The sequence below is a fragment of the Hyla sarda genome, chromosome 6 (genome assembly GCF_029499605.1).
Source record: "Hyla sarda isolate aHylSar1 chromosome 6, aHylSar1.hap1, whole genome shotgun sequence".
Taxonomy (NCBI): Eukaryota; Metazoa; Chordata; class Amphibia; order Anura; family Hylidae; genus Hyla; species Hyla sarda.
The window spans coordinates 58133620-58152300 of record NC_079194.1 but is presented as its reverse complement, the minus strand read 5'-3'; positions in this window follow the sequence as shown (position 1 = coordinate 58152300).

Below are 18681 nucleotides of genomic sequence, written 5' to 3'. Positions count from 1 at the left end.
AATTATTTCATCAACCTTTTTTACATTTATAACTTTCTAACTATTTTGATAAAGGGGCGTTAACCAGCGATATTTCGATAGCTCATATAATAATACACTGCATGAGTATGATAGTGTATTATGCAGGGGTTTTATTGTAGATTTTTTTTTAAACACAATTCTATATAGTTTCTTTTTTTAAATATTGTTAGAGAGTTTTTTTTATTTCTTTTTTATTTTATCAACCGTTTCTTTTTCATTTTTTGAACTTTTTAAACTAATCCTACAAGAGGGCGTTCACCAGCGATCTTCAGATCGCTCATATAAAACACTACACTGCTATTGTAGGGCAGGATATTATGCCTTTCAGCCTTATGCTGACAAGCAATGTTTAGTTATGGCTAATGGGAGGGGGGTTTTGGATTATTTAGTTTTTTTATATTTTTTGGGTTATTTTTTTTATATCTTTTGTTTTGTTTTTTATAAACATATTTTTAGTGGGTGTGGGGGTTGATGGTTTTATAAATCATTTGTCTTTTATTTTTTAACTTTTTTTTAGACACAATCTGTGCAGAATACATTGCCATTTATGAGGACGTGAATGTTCGCATGGAATATCTGTCCATAAATATTCCGGATTGAAATTCCTGAGTGGGATCCTAGCCTTTAAGTATTTTTTAAAGAGGACAATCAACGGCGATCTTCTGATCGCTCATATAATACACTGCTCTGGAATTAAAGTGCAGTGTATTCTGCATTTTAGCATTATGTTTACAGGCTATGTATTACTATGGCATAGTCAGTTTTATTTATTTACTTTTTTATTTATTAATTTTTTATAGCATTTCAGCCTTTCTATTTTTGTTTTTCCCATAAAAGAGCGACCTTTCACCACTGATCTGATCGTTTCTATGAAACACTGCACTACTATCTTAGTGCAGTGTATTATGCCTCTCAACATCATGCTGACAGGAGGTGTATGATTATGGCTATCGTCAGTTTTTGTTTATGGGGTTATAACGTTTTTTGGGCATATCTATATATTTTTTTTTCTTAATTTAATATTTGATACAAAATATGTTTTTAAAGGCATGTTTTTGGTGAGGCGGAAATTTAGATTTTTTAAAATTATTTCATTAACCTTGTTTTGCGTCTTAGTTTTTAACTATTCCCATTAAGGGACTTAAAGCAGCAATCTTTCGACAGCTCATATATTAACTGCAGAAGTATGACAGTGTCTTATGCCTCTCGGCATTATTCTAAAAGTCAATTTATGGTTAAGGTTTTGTCATGGGTTTTATTGTGTGTTTTAAACAAATATTCTCTTTTTTATTGTTTTTTAAGGGTGTTATGTTTAATTAGTTTTTTAACTTGTTGTTTTTTGTTCTTTTTTTTTTATCCCAAGAGAGGGCTTTTACCAGCAATCTACTGATCGCCCATAGAATACATTGCACTAGTATTACAGTGCAGTGTATTATAGCTGTCAGCATTATGTTGACAGCCAATGTTTAATTATGGTTAATGTAAAGGGAGGGTTGGGTTATTTTTTATATTTGTTGGATTGTTTTTTTTTTTATTTCTTTATACACACACATATATATATATATATATATATATATATATATATATATATATATATGTGTGTGTGTGTAATTTTGTAGGGGTCGGGGTTAATTATTTTATAAATTGTTTATTTTTAACTTTTTTTTTTAGATATTATTCATGCAGAATACATTGCCATCTATGGGGATGGCAATGCACCCGTGGAACCTCCGTCAATAGTTATTCCGGCTGGAAATTCCTCAATGTGAACCTAGCATTTAAATTTTTATGAAGGGGACCTTTTAACAGCGATCTTCATATCATTTATAAAATACAATGCACTAGTATTAAAGTGCAGTGTATTATGCCCTACAGCATTATATTAACAGGCTATCAGTTATTATGGCTATAGTGTATGACTATAATTATATATTTGAAGTAAAATAAAAAGGAATATAGATTTTTTTTACTTAGTACAGTTAAGTCTTGAGTCTGAGGTCAGTCAGCCCACAGTCTAAAGTAAACTTGTAAACTCTGCAGTCAGTGCAGTCTATTCTATAGAGTATTGAAAAAGGGGATTCCTACAAATTAAAAAAAAGAGAAAAAGGATCATACATGTTCCTAATCTCTGTACCTGAGATATGGTTGTGTTATATGAGAAGCTGTCCATAGACGATATACTTATTAACAACACATATATATTCATGTATAAGAGAGAGACTATGAAATCTCTGCAGGTCTAGATTTTACATCTAGCCTGATTGTTATCAGTAATTAATATAAATATTAATTACCTGTCTCGTGGTTCCTTTCTTGCAGCTGACGGGCGTATATGTCACGTTCACCTTCTCGCTGGACATCAGTCACCTGTAAAAAGACACAGGTATGATAACATGCTCCTGATACATGCTACAGACGCTAATATATATAACACTCTAGGGCCATAACTACTTATCTCAGGAATTATGAAACTGCATAAGAAAAAGAAACAAACAAAAGATGGAACACACTGGGAACTACATGTTTCTTTTTAACTTAAAATATGATGTATATTTTTGATATTTTTTAATTGAATATTTTATTTAAAATGTTTATATTATAAACAACAGCTAACTATATAATGGGAATGTATGCCTTTTAATTATTAAATGTTTTGATAACATTTTGGGGATTTTTTTTCCTTTATTCTGAATTGTATATTTGATCCAAAAAATTTCATTTTAAAGGGATGTTTTTGTGGGGCCGAGTTGTTATTTTTTAATTATTTCATCAACCTTTTTTACATTTATAACTTTCTAACTATTTTGATAAAGGGGCGTTAACCAGCGATATTTCGATAGCTCATATAATAATACACTGCATGAGTATGATAGTGTATTATGCAGGGGTTTTATTGTAGATTTTTTTTTAAACACAATTCTATATAGTTTCTTTTTTTTAAATATTGTTAGAGAGTTTTTTTACTTCTTTTTTATTTTATCAACCGTTTCTTTTTCATTTTTTGAACTTTTTCAACTAATCCTACAAGAGGGCGTTCACCAGCGATCTTCAGATCGCTCATATAAAACACTACACTGCTATTGTAGGGCAGGATATTATGCCTTTCAGCCTTATGCTGACAAGCAATGTTTAGTTATGGCTAATGGGAGGGGGGTTTTGGATTATTTTGTTTTTTTATATTTTTTGGGTTATTTTTTTATATCTTTTGTTTTGTTTTTTATAAATATATTTTTTGTGGGTGTGGGGGTTGATGGTTTTATAAATCATTTGTCTTTTATTTTTTAACTTTTTTTTAGACACAATGAGGGACATTTATCAATCTTTGCTTATGTATTCTTTTTTTAGTAATTTTTTCCTTACTTTTTATTTGCTTATGTGCGACTTATTTATCAACTGGTTTCAGCCTGTTGATAATTTTCTTTCACGTAAGCAATTTTTTCTTTTTTACTTTGGTAGTAGCTTTTTCTGCTCCATGTTTGAGCTGGAGTAAATTTAGTCAATTTTTAACGCTGTTGCGACTTTTTTTTGCGCAGTTGCGACTGTCGCAGTTAATAAATATCTGACTACCCGTACTCCATTTTAAAATTATTACTACATAGTTAATTTTTGGAAAACTTTCTTTTCTCGCTTTCCAGTCAAAATGTCGCACGAAAAATCGTGTAGTCGCAGTTGCGACAATTTTGCCACAATTATAGTAAAGAAAACCTGACTAAACCTGTTGATAAATGTCCATAAATCTGAGCAGAATACATTGCCATTTATGAGGACGTGAATGTTCGCATGGAATATCTGTCCATACATATTCCGGATTGAAATTCCTGAGTGGGATCCTAGCCTTTAAGTATTTTTTAAAGAGGACAATCAACGGCGATCTTCTGATCGCTCATATAATACACTGCTCTGGAATTAAAGTGCAGTGTATTCTGCATTTTAGCATTATGTTTACAGGCTATGTATTACCATGGCATAGTATGTTTTATTTATTTACTTTTTTTATTTATTAATTTTTTATAGCATTTCAGCCTTTCTATTTTTGTTTTTCCCATAAAAGAGCGACCTTTCACCACTGATCTGATCGTTTCTATGAAACACTGCACTACTATCTTAGTGCAGTGTATTATGCCTCTCAACATCATGCTGACAGGAGGTGTATGATTATGGCTATCGTCAGTTTTTGTTTATGGGGTTATAAAGTTTTTTGGGCATATCTATATATTGTTTTTTCTTAATTTAATATTTGATACAAAATATGTTTTTAAAGGCATGTTTTGGTGAGGCGGAGATTTAGATTTTTTAAAATGATTTCATTAACCTTGTTTTGCATCTTATTAGTTTTTAACTATTCCCATTAAGGGACTTAAAGCAGCAATCTTTCGACAGCTCATATTTTAACTGCAGTAGTATCACAGTGTCTTATGCCTCTCGGCATTATTCTAAAAGACAATTTATGGTTAAGGTTTTGTCATGGGTTTTATTGTGTGTTTTAAACAAATATTCTCTTTTTTAATGTTTTTTAAGGGTGTTATGTTTAATTAGTTTTTTAACTTGTTGTTTTTTGTTCTTTTTTTTTTTTTCATCCCAAGAGAGGGCTTTTACCAGCAATCTACTGATCGCCCATAGAATACATTGCACTAGTATTACAGTGCAGTGTATTATAGCTGTCAGCATTATGTTGACAGCCAATGTTTAATTATGGTTAATGTAAAGGGAGGGTTGGGTTATTTTTTATATTTGTTGGATTGTTTTTTTTTTTATTTCTTTATACACACACACATATATATATATATATATATATATATATATATATGTATAATTTTGTAGGGGTCGGGGTTAATTATTTTATAAATTGTTTATTTTTAACTTTTGTTTTTAGATATTATTCATGCAGAATACATTGCCATCTATGGGGATGGCAATGCACCCGTGGAACCTCCGTCAATAGTTATTCCGGCTGGAAATTCCTCAATGTGAACCTAGCATTTAAATTTTTATAAAGGGGACCTTTTAACAGCGATCTTCATATCACTTATAAAATACAATGCACTAGTATTAAAGTGCAGTGTATTATGCCCTTCAGCATTATATTAACAGGCTATCAGTTATTATGGCTATAGTGTATGACTATAATTATATATTTGAAGTAAAATAAAAAGGAATATAGATTTTTTTTACTTAGTACAGTTAAGTCTTAAGTCTGAGGTCAGTCAGCCCACAGTCTAAAGTAAACTTGTAAACTCTGCAGTCAGTGCAGTCTATTCTATAGAGTATTGAAAAAGGGGATTCCTACAAATTAAAAAAAGAGAAAAAGGATCATACATGTTCCTAATCTCTGTACCTGAGATATGGTTGTGTTATATGAGAAGCTGTCCATAGACGATATACTTATTAACAACACATATATCTTCATGTATAAGAGAGAGACTATGAAATCTCTGCAGGTCTAGATTTTACATCTAGCCTGATTGTTATCAGTAATTAATATAAATATTAATTACCTGTCTCGTGGTTCCTTTCTTGCAGCTGACGGGCGTATATGTCACGTTCACCTTCTCGCTGGACATCAGTCACCTGTAAAAAGACACAGGTATGATAACATGCTCCTGATACATGCTACAGACGCTAATATATATAACACTCTAGGGCCATAACTACTTATCTCAGGAATTATGAAACTGCATAAGAAAGAGAAACAAACAAAAGATGGAACACACTGGGAACTACATGTTTCTTTTTAACTTAAAATATGATGTATATTTTTGATATTTTTTAATTAAATATTTTATTTAAAATGTTTATATTATAAACAACAGCTAACTATATAATAGGAATGTATGCCTTTTAATTATGAAATGTTTTGATAACATTTTGGGGATATTTTTTTTCTTTATTCTGAATTGTATATTTGATCCAAAAAATTTCATTTTAAAGGGATGTTTTTGTGGGGCCGGGTTATTATTTTTTAATTATTTCATCAACCTTTTTTACATTTATAACTTTCTAACTATTTTGATAAAGGGGCGTTAATCAGCAATATTTCGATAGCTCATATAATAATACACTGCACGAAGATGATAGTGTATTATGCAGGGGTTTTATTGTAGATTTATTTTTAAACACAATTCTATATAGCTTCTTTTTTTAAATTTTGTTAGAGAGTTTTTTATCTCTTTTTTATTTTATCAACCGTTTCTTTTTCATTTTTTGAACTTTTTAAACTAATCCTACAATAGGGCGTTCACCAGCAATCTTCAGATCGCTCATATAAAACACTACACTGCTATTGTAGGGCAGGATATTATGCCTTTCAGCCTTATGCTGACAAGCAATGTTTAGTTATGGCTAATGGGAGGGGGGTTTTGGATTATTTTGGTTTTTTATATTTTTTGGGTTATTTTTTTTATATCTTTTGTTTTGTTTTTTATAAATATATTTTTGTGGGTGTGGGGGTTGATGGTTTTATAAATCATTTGTCTTTTATTTTTTAACTTTTTTTTAGACACAACCTGTGCAGAATACATTGTCATTTATGAGGACGTGAATGTTCGCATGGAATATCTGTCCACAAATATTCCGGATTGAAATTCCTGAGTGGGATCCTAGCCTTTAAGTATTTTTAAAGAGGACAATCAACGGCGATCTTCTGATCGCTCATATAATACACTGCTCTGGAATTAAAGTGCAGTGTATTCTGCATTTTAGCATTATGTTTACAGGCTATGTATTACTATGGCATAGTCAGTTTTATTTATTTACTTTTTTTATTTATTAATTTTTTATAGCATTTCAGCCTTTCTATTTTTGTTTTTCCCATAAAAGAGCGACCTTTCACCACTGATCTGATCGTTTCTATGAAACACTGCACTACTATCTTAGTGCAGTGTATTATGCCTCTCAACATCATGCTGACAGGAGGTGTATGATTATGGCTATCGTCAGTTTTTGTTTATGGGGTTATAAAGTTTTTTGGGCATATCTATATATTGTTTTTTCTTAATTTAATATTTGATACAAAATATGTTTTTAAAGGCATGTTTTTGGTGAGGCGGAAATTTAGATTTTTTAAAATTATTTCATTAACCTTGTTTTGCGTCTTAGTTTTTAACTATTCCCATTAAGGGACTTAAAGCAGCAATCTTTCGACAGCTCATATATTAACTGCAGAAGTATGACAGTGTCTTATGCCTCTCGGCATTATTCTAAAAGTCAATTTATGGTTAAGGTTTTGTCATGGGTTTTATTGTGTGTTTTAAACAAATATTCTCTTTTTTAATGTTTTTTAAGGGTGTTATGTTTAATTAGATTTTTAACTTGTTGTTTTTTGTTCTTTTTTTTTTTATCCCAAGAGAGGGCTTTTACCAGCAATCTACTGATCGCCCATAGAATACATTGCACTAGTATTACAGTGCAGTGTATTATAGCTGTCAGCATTATGTTGACAGCCAATGTTTAATTATGGTTAATGTAAAGGGAGGGTTGGGTTATTTTTTATATTTGTTGGATTGTTTTTTTTTTATTTCTTTATACACACACACACATATATATATATATGTATATATATATATATATATATATATATGTGTGTGTGTATAATTTTGTAGGGGTCGGGGTTAATTATTTTATAAATTGTTTATTTTTAACTTTTTTTTTTAGATATTATTCATGCAGAATACATTGCCATCTATGGGGATGGCAATGCACCCGTGGAACCTCCGTCAATAGTTATTCCGGCTGGAAATTCCTCAATGTGAACCTAGCATTTAAATTTTTATAAAGGGGACCTTTTAACAGCGATCTTCATATCACTTATAAAATACAATGCACTAGTATTAAAGTGCAGTGTATTATGCCCTTCAGCATTATATTAACAGGCTATCAGTTATTATGGCTATAGTGTATGACTATAATTATATATTTGAAGTAAAATAAAAAGGAATATAGATTTTTTTACTTAGTACAGTTAAGTCTTAAGTCTGAGGTCAGTCAGCCCACAGTCTAAAGTAAACTTGTAAACTCTGCAGTCAGTGCAGTCTATTCTATAGAGTATTGAAAAAGGGGATTCCTACAAATTAAAAAAAAGAGAAAAAGGATCATACATGTTCCTAATCTCTGTACCTGAGATATGGTTGTGTTATATGAGAAGCTGTCCATAGACGATATACTTATTAACAACACATATATCTTCATGTATAAGAGAGAGACTATGAAATCTCTGCAGGTCTAGATTTTACATCTAGCCTGATTGTTATCAGTAATTAATATAAATATTAATTACCTGTCTCGTGGTTCCTTTCTTGCAGCTGACGGGCGTATATGTCACGTTCACCTTCTCGCTGGACATCAGTCACCTGTAAAAAGACACAGGTATGATAACATGCTCCTGATACATGCTACAGACGCTAATATATATAACACTCTAGGGCCATAACTACTTATCTCAGGAATAATGAAACTGCATAAGAAAAAGAAAAAAACAAAAGATGGAACACACTGGGAACTACATGTTTCTTTTTAACTTAAAATATGATGTATATTTTTGATATTTTTTAATTGAATATTTTATTTAAAATGTTTATATTATAAACAACAGCTAACTATATAATGGGAATGTATGCCTTTTAATTATTAAATGTTTTGATAACATTTTGGGGATTTTTTTTTCTTTATTCTGAATTGTATATTTGATCCAAAAAATTTCATTTTAAAGGGATGTTTTTGTGGGGCCGGGTTGTTATTTTTTAATTATTTCATCAACCTTTTTTACATTTATAACTTTCTAACTATTTTGATAAAGGGGCGTTAACCAGCGATATTTCGATAGCTCATATAATAATACACTGCATGAGTATGATAGTGTATTATGCAGGGGTTTTATTGTAGATTTTTTTTTAAACACAATTCTATATAGTTTCTTTTTTTAAATATTGTTAGAGAGTTTTTTTATTTCTTTTTTATTTTATCAACCGTTTCTTTTTCATTTTTTGAACTTTTTCAACTAATCCTACAAGAGGGCGTTCACCAGCGATCTTCAGATCGCTCATATAAAACACTACACTGCTATTGTAGGGCAGGATATTATGCCTTTCAGCCTTATGCTGACAAGCAATGTTTAGTTATGGCTAATGGGAGGGGGGTTTTGGATTATTTTGTTTTTTTATATTTTTTGGGTTATTTTTTTATATCTTTTGTTTTGTTTTTTATAAATATATTTTTTGTGGGTGTGGGGGTTGATGGTTTTATAAATCATTTGTCTTTTATTTTTTAACTTTTTTTTAGACACAATTTGAGCAGAATACATTGCCATTTATGAGGACGTGAATGTTCGCATGGAATATCTGTCCATAAATATTCCGGATTGAAATTCCTGAGTGGGATCCTAGCCTTAAAGTATTTTTTAAAGAGGACAATCAACGGCGATCTTCTGATCGCTCATATAATACACTGCTCTGGAATTAAAGTGCAGTGTATTCTGCATTTTAGCATTATGTTTACAGGCTATGTATTACCATGGCATAGTCAGTTTTATTTATTTACTTTTTTTATTTATTAATTTTTTATAGCATTTCAGCCTTTCTATTTTTGTTTTTCCCATAAAAGAGCGACCTTTCACCACTGATCTGATCATTTCTATGAAACACTGCACTACTATCTTAGTGCAGTGTATTATGCCTTTCAACATCATGCTGACAGGAGGTGTATGATTATGGCTATCGTCAGTTTTTGTTTATGGGGTTATAAAGTTTTTTGGGCATATCTATATATTGTTTTTTCTTAATTTAATATTTGATACAAAATATGTTTTTAAAGGCATGTTGTTGGTGAGGCGGAGATTTAGATTTTTTAAAATTATTTCATTAACCTTGTTTTGCGTCTTAGTTTTTAACTATTCCCATTAAGGGACTTAAAGCAGCAATCTTTCGACAGCTCATATATTAACTGCAGTAGTATGACAGTGTCTTATGCCTCTCGGCATTATTCTAAAATACAATTTATGGTTAAGGTTTTGTCATGGGTTTTATTGTGTGTTTTAAACAAATATTCTCTTTTTTAATGTTTTTTAAGGGTGTTATGTTTAATTAGTTTTTTAACTTGTTGTTTTTTGTTCTTTTTTTTTATCCCAAGAGAGGGCTTTTACCAGCAATCTACTGATCGCCCATAGAATACATTGCACTAGTATTACAGTGCAGTGTATTATAGCTGTCAGCATTATGTTGACAGCCAATGTTTAATTATGGTTAATGTAAAGGGAGGGTTGGGTTATTTTTTATATTTGTTGGATTGTTTTTTTTTTATTTCTTTATACACACACACATATATATATATATATATATATATATATATATATATATATGTGTATAATTTTGTAGGGGTCGGGGTTAATTATTTTATAAATTGTTTATTTTTAACTTTTTTTTTTAGATATTATTCATGCAGAATACATTGCCATCTATGGGGATGGCAATGCACCCGTGGAACCTCCGTCAATAGTTATTCCGGCTGGAAATTCCTCAATGTGAACCTAGCATTTAAATTTTTATAAAGGGGACCTTTTAACAGCGATCTTCATATCACTTATAAAATACAATGCACTAGTATTAAAGTGCAGTGTATTATGCCCTTCAGCATTATATTAACAGGCTATCAGTTATTATGGCTATAGTGTATGACTATAATTATATATTTGAAGTAAAATAAAAAGGAATATAGATTTTTTTTACATAGTACAGTTAAGTCTTAAGTCTGAGGTCAGTCAGCCCACAGTCTAAAGTAAACTTGTAAACTCTGCAGTCAGTGCAGTCTATTCTATAGAGTATTGAAAAAGGGGATTCCTACTAATAAAAAAAAGAGAAAAAGGATCATACATGTTCCTAATCTCTGTACCTGAGATATGGTTGTGTTATATGAGAAGCTGTCCATAGACGATATACTTATTAACAACACATATATCTTCATGTATAAGAGAGAGACTATGAAATCTCTGCAGGTCTAGATTTTACATCTAGCCTGATTGTTATCAGTAATTAATATAAATATTAATTACCTGTCTCGTGGTTCCTTTCTTGCAGCTGACGGGCGTATATGTCACGTTCACCTTCTCGCTGGACATCAGTCACCTGTAAAAAGACACAGGTATGATAACATGCTCCTGATACATGCTACAGACGCTAATATATATAACACTCTAGGGCCATAACTACTTATCTCAGGAATTATGAAACTGCATAAGAAAGAGAAACAAACAAAAGATGGAACACACTGGGAACTACATGTTTCTTTTTAACTTAAAATATGATGTATATTTTTGATATTTTTTAATTAAATATTTTATTTAAAATGTTTATATTATAAACAACAGCTAACTACATAATAGGAATGTATGCCTTTTAATTATGAAATGTTTTGATAACATTTTGGGGATATTTTTTTTCTTTATTCTGAATTGTATATTTGATCCAAAAAATTTCATTTTAAAGGGATGTTTTTGTGGGGCCGGGTTATTATTTTTTAATTATTTCATCAACCTTTTTTACATTTATAACTTTCTAACTATTTTGATAAAGGGGCGTTAATCAGCAATATTTCGATAGCTCATATAATAATACACTGCACGAAGATGATAGTGTATTATGCAGGGGTTTTATTGTAGATTTATTTTTAAACACAATTCTATATAGTTTCTTTTTTTAAATTTTGTTAGAGAGTTTTTTATCTCTTTTTTATTTTATCAACCGTTTCTTTTTCATTTTTTGAACTTTTTAAACTAATCCTACAATAGGGCGTTCACCAGCAATCTTCAGATCGCTCATATAAAACACTACACTGCTATTGTAGGGCAGGATATTATGCCTTTCAGCCTTATGCTGACAAGCAATGTTTAGTTATGGCTAATGGGAGGGGGGTTTTGGATTATTTTGGTTTTTTATATTTTTTGGGTTTTTTTTTTATATCTTTTGTTTTGTTTTTTATAAATATATTTTTGTGGGTGTGGGGGTTGATGGTTTTATAAATCATTTGTCTTTTATTTTTTAACTTTTTTTTAGACACAACCTGTGCAGAATACATTGTCATTTATGAGGACGTGAATGTTCGCATGGAATATCTGTCCATAAATATTCCGGATTGAAATTCCTGAGTGGGATCCTAGCCTTTAAGTATTTTTAAAGAGGACAATCAACGGCGATCTTCTGATCGCTCATATAATACACTGCTCTGGAATTAAAGTGCAGTGTATTCTGCATTTTAGCATTATGTTTACAGGCTATGTATTACTATGGCATAGTCAGTTTTATTTATTTACTTTTTTTATTTATTAATTTTTTATAGCATTTCAGCCTTTCTATTTTTGTTTTTCCCATAAAAGAGCGACCTTTCACCACTGATCTGATCGTTTCTATGAAACACTGCACTACTATCTTAGTGCAGTGTATTATGCCTCTCAACATCATGCTGACAGGAGGTGTATGATTATGGCTATCGTCAGTTTTTGTTTATGGGGTTATAAAGTTTTTTGGGCATATCTATATATTGTTTTTTCTTAATTTAATATTTGATACAAAATATGTTTTTAAAGGCATGTTTTTGGTGAGGCGGAAATTTAGATTTTTTAAAATTATTTCATTAACCTTGTTTTGCGTCTTAGTTTTTAACTATTCCCATTAAGGGACTTAAAGCAGCAATCTTTCGACAGCTCATATATTAACTGCAGAAGTATGACAGTGTCTTATGCCTCTCGGCATTATTCTAAAAGTCAATTTATGGTTAAGGTTTTGTCATGGGTTTTATTGTGTGTTTTAAACAAATATTCTCTTTTTTAATGTTTTTTAAGGGTGTTATGTTTAATTAGATTTTTAACTTGTTGTTTTTTGTTCTTTTTTTTTTTATCCCAAGAGAGGGCTTTTACCAGCAATCTACTGATCGCCCATAGAATACATTGCACTAGTATTACAGTGCAGTGTATTATAGCTGTCAGCATTATGTTGACAGCCAATGTTTAATTATGGTTAATGTAAAGGGAGGGTTGGGTTATTTTTTATATTTGTTGGATTGTTTTTTTTTTATTTCTTTATACACACACACACATATATATATATATATGTATATATATATATATATATATATATGTGTGTGTGTATAATTTTGTAGGGGTCGGGGTTAATTATTTTATAAATTGTTTATTTTTAACTTTTTTTTTTAGATATTATTCATGCAGAATACATTGCCATCTATGGGGATGGCAATGCACCCGTGGAACCTCCGTCAATAGTTATTCCGGCTGGAAATTCCTCAATGTGAACCTAGCATTTAAATTTTTATAAAGGGGACCTTTTAACAGCGATCTTCATATCACTTATAAAATACAATGCACTAGTATTAAAGTGCAGTGTATTATGCCCTTCAGCATTATATTAACAGGCTATCAGTTATTATGGCTATAGTGTATGACTATAATTATATATTTGAAGTAAAATAAAAAGGAATATAGATTTTTTTACTTAGTACAGTTAAGTCTTAAGTCTGAGGTCAGTCAGCCCACAGTCTAAAGTAAACTTGTAAACTCTGCAGTCAGTGCAGTCTATTCTATAGAGTATTGAAAAAGGGGATTCCTACAAATTAAAAAAAAGAGAAAAAGGATCATACATGTTCCTAATCTCTGTACCTGAGATATGGTTGTGTTATATGAGAAGCTGTCCATAGACGATATACTTATTAACAACACATATATCTTCATGTATAAGAGAGAGACTATGAAATCTCTGCAGGTCTAGATTTTACATCTAGCCTGATTGTTATCAGTAATTAATATAAATATTAATTACCTGTCTCGTGGTTCCTTTCTTGCAGCTGACGGGCGTATATGTCACGTTCACCTTCTCGCTGGACATCAGTCACCTGTAAAAAGACACAGGTATGATAACATGCTCCTGATACATGCTACAGACGCTAATATATATAACACTCTAGGGCCATAACTACTTATCTCAGGAATAATGAAACTGCATAAGAAAAAGAAAAAAACAAAAGATGGAACACACTGGGAACTACATGTTTCTTTTTAACTTAAAATATGATGTATATTTTTGATATTTTTTAATTGAATATTTTATTTAAAATGTTTATATTATAAACAACAGCTAACTATATAATGGGAATGTATGCCTTTTAATTATTAAATGTTTTGATAACATTTTGGGGATTTTTTTTTCTTTATTCTGAATTGTATATTTGATCCAAAAAATTTCATTTTAAAGGGATGTTTTTGTGGGGCCGGGTTGTTATTTTTTAATTATTTCATCAACCTTTTTTACATTTATAACTTTCTAACTATTTTGATAAAGGGGCGTTAACCAGCGATATTTCGATAGCTCATATAATAATACACTGCATGAGTATGATAGTGTATTATGCAGGGGTTTTATTGTAGATTTTTTTTTTAAACACAATTCTATATAGTTTCTTTTTTTAAATATTGTTAGAGAGTTTTTTTATTTCTTTTTTATTTTATCAACCGTTTCTTTTTCATTTTTTGAACTTTTTCAACTAATCCTACAAGAGGGCGTTCACCAGCGATCTTCAGATCGCTCATATAAAACACTACACTGCTATTGTAGGGCAGGATATTATGCCTTTCAGCCTTATGCTGACAAGCAATGTTTAGTTATGGCTAATGGGAGGGGGGTTTTGGATTATTTTGTTTTTTTATATTTTTTGGGTTATTTTTTTATATCTTTTGTTTTGTTTTTTATAAATATATTTTTTGTGGGTGTGGGGGTTGATGGTTTTATAAATCATTTGTCTTTTATTTTTTAACTTTTTTTTAGACACAATTTGAGCAGAATACATTGCCATTTATGAGGACGTGAATGTTCGCATGGAATATCTGTCCATAAATATTCCGGATTGAAATTCCTGAGTGGGATCCTAGCCTTAAAGTATTTTTTAAAGAGGACAATCAACGGCGATCTTCTGATCGCTCATATAATACACTGCTCTGGAATTAAAGTGCAGTGTATTCTGCATTTTAGCATTATGTTTACAGGCTATGTATTACCATGGCATAGTCAGTTTTATTTATTTACTTTTTTTATTTATTAATTTTTTATAGCATTTCAGCCTTTCTATTTTTGTTTTTCCCATAAAAGAGCGACCTTTCACCACTGATCTGATCATTTCTATGAAACACTGCACTACTATCTTAGTGCAGTGTATTATGCCTCTCAACATCATGCTGACAGGAGGTGTATGATTATGGCTATCGTCAGTTTTTGTTTATGGGGTTATAAAGTTTTTTGGGCATATCTATATATTGTTTTTTCTTAATTTAATATTTGATACAAAATATGTTTTTAAAGGCATGTTGTTGGTGAGGCGGAGATTTAGATTTTTTAAAATTATTTCATTAACCTTGTTTTGCGTCTTAGTTTTTAACTATTCCCATTAAGGGACTTAAAGCAGCAATCTTTCGACAGCTCATATATTAACTGCAGTAGTATGACAGTGTCTTATGCCTCTCGGCATTATTCTAAAATACAATTTATGGTTAAGGTTTTGTCATGGGTTTTATTGTGTGTTTTAAACAAATATTCTCTTTTTTAATGTTTTTTAAGGGTGTTATGTTTAATTAGTTTTTTAACTTGTTGTTTTTTGTTCTTTTTTTTTATCCCAAGAGAGGGCTTTTACCAGCAATCTACTGATCGCCCATAGAATACATTGCACTAGTATTACAGTGCAGTGTATTATAGCTGTCAGCATTATGTTGACAGCCAATGTTTAATTATGGTTAATGTAAAGGGAGGGTTGGGTTATTTTTTATATTTGTTGGATTGTTTTTTTTTTATTTCTTTATACACACACATATATATATATATATATATATATATATATATATATGTGTATAATTTTGTAGGGGTCGGGGTTAATTATTTTATAAATTGTTTATTTTTAACTTTTTTTTTTAGATATTATTCATGCAGAATACATTGCCATCTATGGGGATGGCAATGCACCCGTGGAACCTCCGTCAATAGTTATTCCGGCTGGAAATTCCTCAATGTGAACCTAGCATTTAAATTTTTATAAAGGGGACCTTTTAACAGCGATCTTCATATCACTTATAAAATACAATGCACTAGTATTAAAGTGCAGTGTATTATGCCCTTCAGCATTATATTAACAGGCTATCAGTTATTATGGCTATAGTGTATGACTATAATTATATATTTGAAGTAAAATAAAAAGGAATATAGATTTTTTTTACTTAGTACAGTTAAGTCTTAAGTCTGAGGTCAGTCAGCCCAAAGTCTAACGTAAACTTGTAAACTCTGCAGTCAGTGCAGTCTATTCTATAGAGTATTGAAAAAGGGGATTCCTACAAATAAAAAAAAGAGAAAAAGGATCATACATGTTCCTAATCTCTGTACCTGAGATATGGTTGTGTTATATGAGAAGCTGTCCATAGACGATATACTTATTAACAACACATATATCTTCATGTATAAGAGAGAGACTGAAATCTCTGCAGGTCTAGATTTTACATCTGGCCTGATTGTTATCAGTAATTAATATAAATATTAATTACCTGTCTCTTAGGTTCCTTTCTTGCAGCTGACGGGCGTATATGTCACGTTCACCTTCTCGCTGGACATCAGTCACCTGTAAAAAGACACAGGTATGATAACATGCTCCTGATACATGCTACAGACGCTAATATATATAACACTCTAGGGCCATAACTACTTATCTCAGGAATTATGAAACTGCATAAGAAAAAGAAACAAACAAAAGATGGAACACACTGGGAACTACATGTTTCTTTTTAACTTAAAATATGATGCATATTTTTGATATTTTTTAATTGAATATTTTATTTAAAATGTTTATATTATAAACAACAGCTAACTATATAATGGGAATGTATGCCTTTTAATTATTAAATGTTTTGATAACATTTTGGGGATTTTTTTTTTTCTTTATTCTGAATTGTATATTTGATCCAAAAAATTTCATTTTAAAGGGATGTTTTTGTGGGGCCGGGTTGTTATTTTTTAATTATTTCATCAACCTTTTTTACATTTATAACTTTCTAACTATTTTGATAAAGGGGCGTTAACCAGCGATATTTCGATAGCTCATATAATAATACACTGCATGAGTATGATAGTGTATTATGCAGGGGTTTTATTGTAGATTTTTTTTTAAACACAATTCTATATAGTTTCTTTTTTTAAATATTGTTAGAGAGTTTTTTTTATTTCTTTTTTATTTTATCAACCGTTTCTTTTTCATTTTTTGAACTTTTTAAACTAATCCTACAAGAGGGCGTTCACCAGCGATCTTCAGATCGCTCATATAAAACACTACACTGCTATTGTAGGGCAGGATATTATGCCTTTCAGCCTTATGCTGACAAGCAATGTTTAGTTATGGCTAATGGGAGGGGGGTTTTGGATTATTTTTTTTTTATATATTTTTTGGGTTATTTTTTTATATCTTTTGTTTTGTTTTTTATAAACATATTTTTTGTGGGTGTGGGGGTTGATGGTTTTATAAATCATTTGTCTTTTATTTTTTAACTTTTTTTTAGACACAATCTGTGCAGAATACATTGCCATTTATGAGGACGTGAATGTTCGCATGGAATATCTGTCCATAAATATTCCGGATTGAAATTCCTGAGTGGGATCCTAGCCTTTAAGTATTTTTTAAAGAGGACAATCAACGGCGATCTTCTGATCGCTCATATAATACACTGCTCTGGAATTAAAGTGCAGTGTATTCTGCATTTTAGCATTATGTTTACAGGCTATGTATTACTATGGCATAGTCAGTTTTATTTATTTACTTTTTTTATTTATTAATTTTTTATAGCATTTCAGCCTTTCTATTTTTGTTTTTCCCATAAAAGAGCGACCTTTCACCACTGATCTGATCGTTTCTATGAAACACTGCACTACTATCTTAGTGCAGTGTATTATGCCTCTCAACATCATGCTGACAGGAGGTGTATGATTATGGCTATCGTCAGTTTTTGTTTATGGGGTTATAAAGTTTTTTGGGCATATCTATATATTGTTTTTTCTTAATTTAATATTTGATACAAAATATGTTTTTAAAGGCATGTTTTTGGTGAGGCGGAGATTTAGATTTTTTAAAATTATTTCATTAACCTTGTTTTGCGTCTTAGTTTTTAACTATTCCCATTAAGGGACTTAAAGCAGCAATCTTTCGACAGCTCATATATTAACTGCAGAAGTATGACAGTGTCTTATGCCTCTCGGCATTATTCTAAAAGTCAATTTATGGTTAAGGTTTTGTCATGGGTTTTATTGTGTGTTTTAAACAAATATTCTCTTTTTTAATGTTTTTTAAGGGTGTTATGTTTAATTAGTTTTTTAACTTGTTGTTTTTTGTTCTTTTTTTTTATCCCAAGAGAGGGCTTTTACCAGAAATTTACTGATCGCCCATAGAATACATTGCACTAGTATTACAGTGCAGTGTATTATAGCTGTCAGCATTATGTTGACAGCCAATGTTTAATTATGGTTAATGTAAAGGGAGGGTTGGGTTATTTTTTATATTTGTTGGATTGTTTTTTTTTTATTTCTTTATACACACACACATATATATATATATATATATATGTGTGTGTGTATAATTTTGTAGGGG